We start from the raw sequence: 6,428 nt of genomic DNA on the forward strand, positions 1-6,428 counted from the left end.
AACAAGTAGACAAAGCAATCAAAACTCACCGTCCAATCGGTTGCCACTCCGACTGCATCCGACGAGGCTTCCACCGCACCGCCACAGGTCAACTGGGTCAACCGTCACCTCCAGTTCAAACTCGGGCGCGCGCGCGGCAGTCGGAGAGTAGTTAGCCTCGTCTCCGGCGCCTCCGCGTCGCTCGGATTCCGTTCTCATGTTTTTCGCGGCCGGAAACATTCACCAAATATGCGCGTGTAGTCAAAATTTCTAAATCCCGGGGCCAAAATCTTGTTTTGCCAAGGCTTCTTTTCAAAATAGCTACTCGAGTGATGCTTCGTCCACTTCATCGAAGGCTTGCGGCAGCCATTATTGACGAGGGGACTAAAGTATTCGTTAGGGGATCAACTCCAGCGGGAGCAACGAAATGCCCGCAGGACGAACTGCTCGAGTTACCGCTTCTGAATAGAGGGCGCTAGGGTCGCGGGGATGAAAGATGGCGATTGGTCCCTTTGCGCACCTTTTTTTTTTAGAGTGTAGCGCCGCCTGCTTCTTCGATCAACCTAGAACTGTTTTCAGTCGAAAATTCTGATCTATTATTGGTGATTTCTCTCCCCTTCAACGCCTAAGGTAGTCCATACCACGACGAAATCATGTTTTACGATGGGTGGGTTTTTTGCCAGTTTTTCAAGAGGCTGTTTGCTCGGCCACACCGCTGCCGCATTAGGCTTTGCGCCTTAGGCCTAGCTCCCCGGCGGAGGCTTGACGGGCTCGCTCCCGTGCGACCTCGTTTGCTTTGTTTAAGATGGCCACGCAAGTTACACTGGAGGGGGAAGACATTGCCCTCGAAGATGTTTAGTGCGCCGGTTGGCAGTCGGCGTTTACCAAGAGTAAATCTTCCCAGAAGTGCCTGCCCACCGAGAGTGCGCAGCCCGCAAATACGCCAAGTTGCGGTAGCAGTGGCGGTTCACGCACTCCCGCCAGCGTGAAGAAACGTCTTGTAGCTGCCTCGAGAATGGCTCGCCTGCCAAAGGAGCACTTTAGAGTCATCGTCCGACCTCGAGGAGGCCTAAACGTTAAAAATAGAAGTCAAGTCAACATCGCACAGGCTCTCGTGACAACAGCGGGTCTCGCGTTCACGAATGGCGCGGAAGACATCATCTGCCCCAACGCCATGGAGAAAATTTTCGATGGTCAGCACACCCTCAGAACACAACGCCAAGACTTATGCGTGGGTTGAAGCCATCTCCATTGGCTGAGCAAACTACGAGGTCAGCTCCTACCTCGCCGCACCCGACAACACGTGCAAGGGGATCATAAGAAACATTGACCTGGAATTTGATCACGAGCAACTTAGAAGTCTCATCGCACAGCGGAGGAACCACAAGGTTCTCGAAGCTAGACGCATCAAGAATTCCACCACAGTGTCATTCTATTCGACGGTCTCAAGGTGCCAAACTACGTCATGTGCTGCCTCGGTATTCTCAGATGCACGCTCTACCGAAGACAAACAGAGGTCTTCTACGCATGTGGCACGCTCGGTCACAGAACCGACGTCTGCCCGACTCCCGAAAAGCTGGTTTGCAGGGGCTTAGGGGTAACTTCCCCAATCGACCATGTTTATTAAACGAAGTGCGCCCTCTGCGGAGGCCCTCACCCCACGACCGACAAGTCCTGTGAGCAGAGACATCCAGTTCCTTACATCGTAAGACGGAGAAGAAAAGAGCGACGTGACTACAACCAGGAGTTTCCGCCGATGGGCACGCTGTCTAGATCGGCCGCCCCACCCCAGGCCGGGAATGAATCCCGAGCGCCGGGCATGACCAGGGTACCCTCAAGAGGGCGATCCAGGGATCGACTGCCGCGGGCTGCCTCCGGGGGCCGCTCTCGCTCCGGAGGCCGCCATCGCTCCGGAGGCCGCTCACACTCCGGGGGCTCGGCGGTTCGCATCCGAAAGCTTGCTGCCAAGGAGACCGGGTGGGCTGATCGCGTCAAGGGATCCCCGACACAAGTAACGGTAGTTCCGCCGCCTGAGCAACACGACGCCAGAATCGTACAGTTGGAAAGGGGGAACACGGTGCTGAAGGGTGCTATGGAACACTCAGGGCAGAGATGGCAGAATATAGGTCGGCTTGTAGGTGCCGGGTTTCACAGCCTCCGCAGGCCCCGAAACCCGCCAAGGAGGAAACACTCATTGAGGTTCCGTCGAGGCGCGCTGCGAGGCGCGTACGGCCAAAAAGAGGGCCCTAACGAAGCCCGTTCGCGATGAAAGACTGGAGGAATTTCAGACTGCTTCGAGGATTATGCTCAAATCACTCAGCGAAGCGGTTGCGATGTTTAACGCTACAGTTGACGTATTCGACGACAAGTTCAACACGCTAGAGACCAAGGTGGGCACATTAGAGGCGAGGAGAGGAACGATTGCGTTTCGTGCTCTTGCGAACAATGAGCCTTCTCCGACCGGAAACCCAGCATCTTTTGGTGCCCAACAACTCCAAGCGGCTACACCTTGTAGCAGTGTACAGGATAGGCTAGCTGGCAGAGCCAATCATGGCGGCTCATCTTGAGACAGTTGCAATCTGGCAACGGAATTGCTGGGGTTTTCAGTGCCAGAGGGCTGTCCTCCAGCAGTTCAGTAGGTCCCATTCGGAAAAGCCACACGTCATTCTACTCCAGGAAACACTTTCCGACACGGTCACGTTACTGGGTTACAAATCGCATGTCGTTTACGGTGAAGAAAAGAGATCCATCTTCACGCTCGTCTCCAAAGGTTGCACCTCCGGTACGTATGATCTTTTTTTAGACTCCAGCAAGGTTGAGCACTCCATTGTTGAAATCATTCCGAGTGGTCGGCTTAAATGTATCATCTTTATTCTGCACATCTGCAGCTCACCTAAGCATCTAAGACAGAGCCTCGCACCGCTCTTTAGCAGGGCAGCTGGTAAAGCCGGTGGTTTCCCGCTTATCGTTGCCGTCGACTTCAACGCCCCGCACCGCGCGTGGGGTTACTCGCGAGCAACGCGCAAGGGAGGCGACCTGTGGCAGGCGGTGGCGAATCACGACATCACGCTCGTCACGGACCTTGTGTTCCCGAACAGGATCGGAAACTCAACTTCGAGGGACACCACGCCGGATTTGACTTTTGTCAAGAACGTCGGGGCTGTGTCTTGGCACAACCTGAACGAAGATTTAGGCAGTGATTACAACATACTCGCCACTTGCATAAACGTGAAGAGCACACTGCTTAAGGAATTTTCCGTCACGGACTTGGATCAGTTTCGCAAGAGGAGCCGGCGCTGATCCAGGACTCGTTAATCGACCTGGAGCGCTGGGCGACGCAGCTCAGAGAAGACGTCAAATCGGCGACAAAGACGGTCCAGACGGACGTAGGGATCGATCGATAGAATGAGCAGCCGCCTCGCACACATTCTGGAGGCACTAAACGCGTTTCTCGACAGGTGGAAGGGGCAGCGACTCAACCGCAGGCTCCGCAAGACGATTGCGGAGCTCAACCGAACCATTGAAGACCACTGCCGATCCCTAACCAGTTACCAATGTCTGGTGTGCAACTCGGTCGACAGTCAAATCCGAGTCGGCGGTAACTGGAATCTACTCAAGCACCTGCTGAACGAGACCAACTCCAACTCCAATTAGAGTCAGGTCATTAGCAGAGTCTTCCACGAGGCCAGGCAGTCCGAGACGGAATGCGCCATCTTGGACGCGCTGACAAGCAAATACCTACTTATTGGTATGTCGAGCCCGGCCAATTACCCGTCCTCTAAAGGCCCCCCCCCCCCCCCCCCCTGGAGCTCAACAAGCCGTTCACCGTCAATGAGGTCACGGAAGTTCTCCAGAACCTCAACGGTAGATCGGCCCCGGGCCTCGATGGCATCTCCGACAGGGTGCTTCTAAAACTTGGAGGACGGCTGAATTGAATTTATCATTGACGATATCAACCGCATTTGGGAGCAGGGATCTGTCCCAGAATTATGGAAGACGGCGACGGTCGTCCTGATCCCCAAGTCGGGTCGGTTTTCGGGGCTGGCTAACCTCAGACCCATCTCCCTCACGTCCTGCGTGGGCAAGGTGGCAGAGCACGTTATACACAACCGCAACTCAAGGCACATCGAGGGGAAGAATCTCTTCCGTACAACATGATTTGTTTACGCCCGTCCCTGTTGACGCAGGAGGCGATGAAGCTACTCAAGCACCAAATTTTTAAAAAGAATACGAGAAATGTCAGGGTTATCCTAGGACTCGATTTGGAAAAAAGCTTTCGACAACATCACCCACGCCCACATCCTGAACTCAAATTCGGAGCTCAGGCTGGACTACACGTTTCACAAGTTTGTCAGATCGTTTCTATGATCCAGGAAAACCACGCTTAAGATTGGCGATCTAAAGTCCGACCCCGTGGAGTTGGGCCCGAAAGGTACGCCAAAGGGTGCGGTAATCTCCGCGATCTTATTCAACATTGCCAAGTGTGAGCTATTTAAACTACCCTTCATATTTGAAGGCATCAACCACACTCTCTACGCTGACGACATCACCATCTGGTGTGTCGGCGGAAGCGAGGGCAAGGTCGAAACTGCACTTCAGGAAGCCCTTGACCAAACAGAACACTTCCTCACCCCCTCCTATACAATCCTGTCAGAAGGGGGCCTAAACCAGAAGGTCCGCTGTCCGAAGTTCATATAACGATCCGCAGGAGTACCGGTAATCCCATTCCCAGGGCGGACGTCCTTGGAGTGTTCGGCATGCTGATAGAATCGAATGGCTGTAACGGTCGAACGATTCACAAAATCACCACGAAGACGGAGAACATGATCAGATTAATCAACAGGGTCCCCAACAAGCGGGGAGGTCTCAGAAACGACGACCTCATGAGGATGTTTCACGCCTTCCTCAAGAGCCGCATCACATACGTGGCGACCATGCGCTGCGGGCACGGTCACGAGAAGTCCGACGCGCTGATTCGAAAGAGTATAAAGAGGGTGCTGAGCATTCCCATGCAGACCAGCACCGAGCGATTCATGCAGCTAGGGGTTTACAACACTGTGGAAGAGATCATCGAGGTACAGGAAGCTTCCCAGGTAGATCGGCTGTCGTCTTCGTCGGCTGCAAGGAAGGTTTTGGCCGTCCTCGGCCTCAACCCCACGCTCGTTGCGTAGCTGGGACATCAGCTCTCTGACGCCCAAAGGGCCAGCATTGAGACCTCTCTTTTTCCTCGTAATGTTCATCCACAGCAGAATGTCGGCCGGCGCAGGGCCAGGGCCATCGCGCTTTTCAGACACATTAAGGACCAACCTCACTCCGCTTGCTTCGTAGATGCCGCACAGTATGGCCGCTCGGCCAGGTTAGCTGGTGTCGCCAACAATCACAAGGGTTCGATCCTCAATTCCGCATCTTTCAAAGATTCTACGTCCTTCAGGGCCGAGCAGGCGGCCATACCTCTCGCCCCTCTGGACGAAAGTACATTGCACATCTACACAGACTCTAGATCGGCGGTTCGAGCCTTTGCTTCGGGCTCCATTTCCGACGAAGCCTCTCAAATTCTTCGCAATAAGATCCCTGCACACCACACCTTGGTTTCCGGCACATCTCGATTCTCAGCTAGATTCCCTTACCAACCTCACTGATACTGCTAACTCTTGGGTGCGCGCTCTAACCCTCCACACCGGGAAGGACGCCAATCTGCAGGATGGCTACGGGGAATTCAAAGACATCTTAATTGCCTTTAATGAAGTCACCAAGCACTATGAAATGGGCAGGCGGACTTTTCCATCCCCGCACGGTAAACACTTCGGGTCTCGGGCAGTTACACTCAGAATGTTGCAAACTAGATTATATCCCAGCTTAGGTTTCTTTAGCATTATTGCTCCGGATACCTTCGACTCTACCTGCCCGGACTGCGGGTCGGTTAGCAGCTTCGATCAGATGCTCTGGCGGTGCCCCTCGTTACGGGGGCCCAATCAAGTCACCCAGGAGGAGTGGAGCTCCGCCGCCACGAGTCCCGAGCTTCTCCCACAACTCCGGCCTCTCCAGAGAGCCCACGATACGATGGTGAGGCTAGGCCTCCCCGTCCTCACGTGGGAGTGGCCCGCGGTGCTGCTCTAAGGGCGGCGCTCCTCAGGACCTCAATAAAGTTTTTTTGTCTTTCTGTCTGTCTTCACTTCTTCAGAAATGTTCCGCTTCTCAGCACGCTCGCTCACGTCGCACGTGAGCAATAAATGCGTGAAAGAAAACAAGAATTACGAAAAATCCGGAAGGAAACTTGTTATCGTTCTGATTCGACGCTAAATAGTGTACTATAATTTTTAGGTTTATTTTTTTTTTCAATACGCTTTATTAGCGCGGGTGATCAAATGATGAATGATGCTTAAGCACCTTTCTGTATACTTGCAAAATAACAGAACATCGTGCTATATTTATAGACGAGCACATATTTG

At 53.7% G+C, this 6,428-nt stretch overlaps 2 pseudogenes; both read left to right on the forward strand.

The window, feature by feature from the left end:
- Positions 1-784: 784 nt before the first annotated feature.
- Positions 785-2,514, forward strand: LOC115323541 (annotated as a pseudogene).
- A 15-nt stretch (positions 2,515-2,529) lies between these two features.
- LOC115331100 lies at positions 2,530-6,096 on the forward strand (annotated as a pseudogene).
- Positions 6,097-6,428: the final 332 nt, after the last annotated feature.

This window comes from Ixodes scapularis, unplaced genomic scaffold (genome assembly GCF_016920785.2).
Source record: "Ixodes scapularis isolate PalLabHiFi unplaced genomic scaffold, ASM1692078v2 PGA_scaffold4__175_contigs__length_147842914, whole genome shotgun sequence".
Classification (NCBI taxonomy): Eukaryota; Metazoa; Arthropoda; class Arachnida; order Ixodida; family Ixodidae; genus Ixodes; species Ixodes scapularis.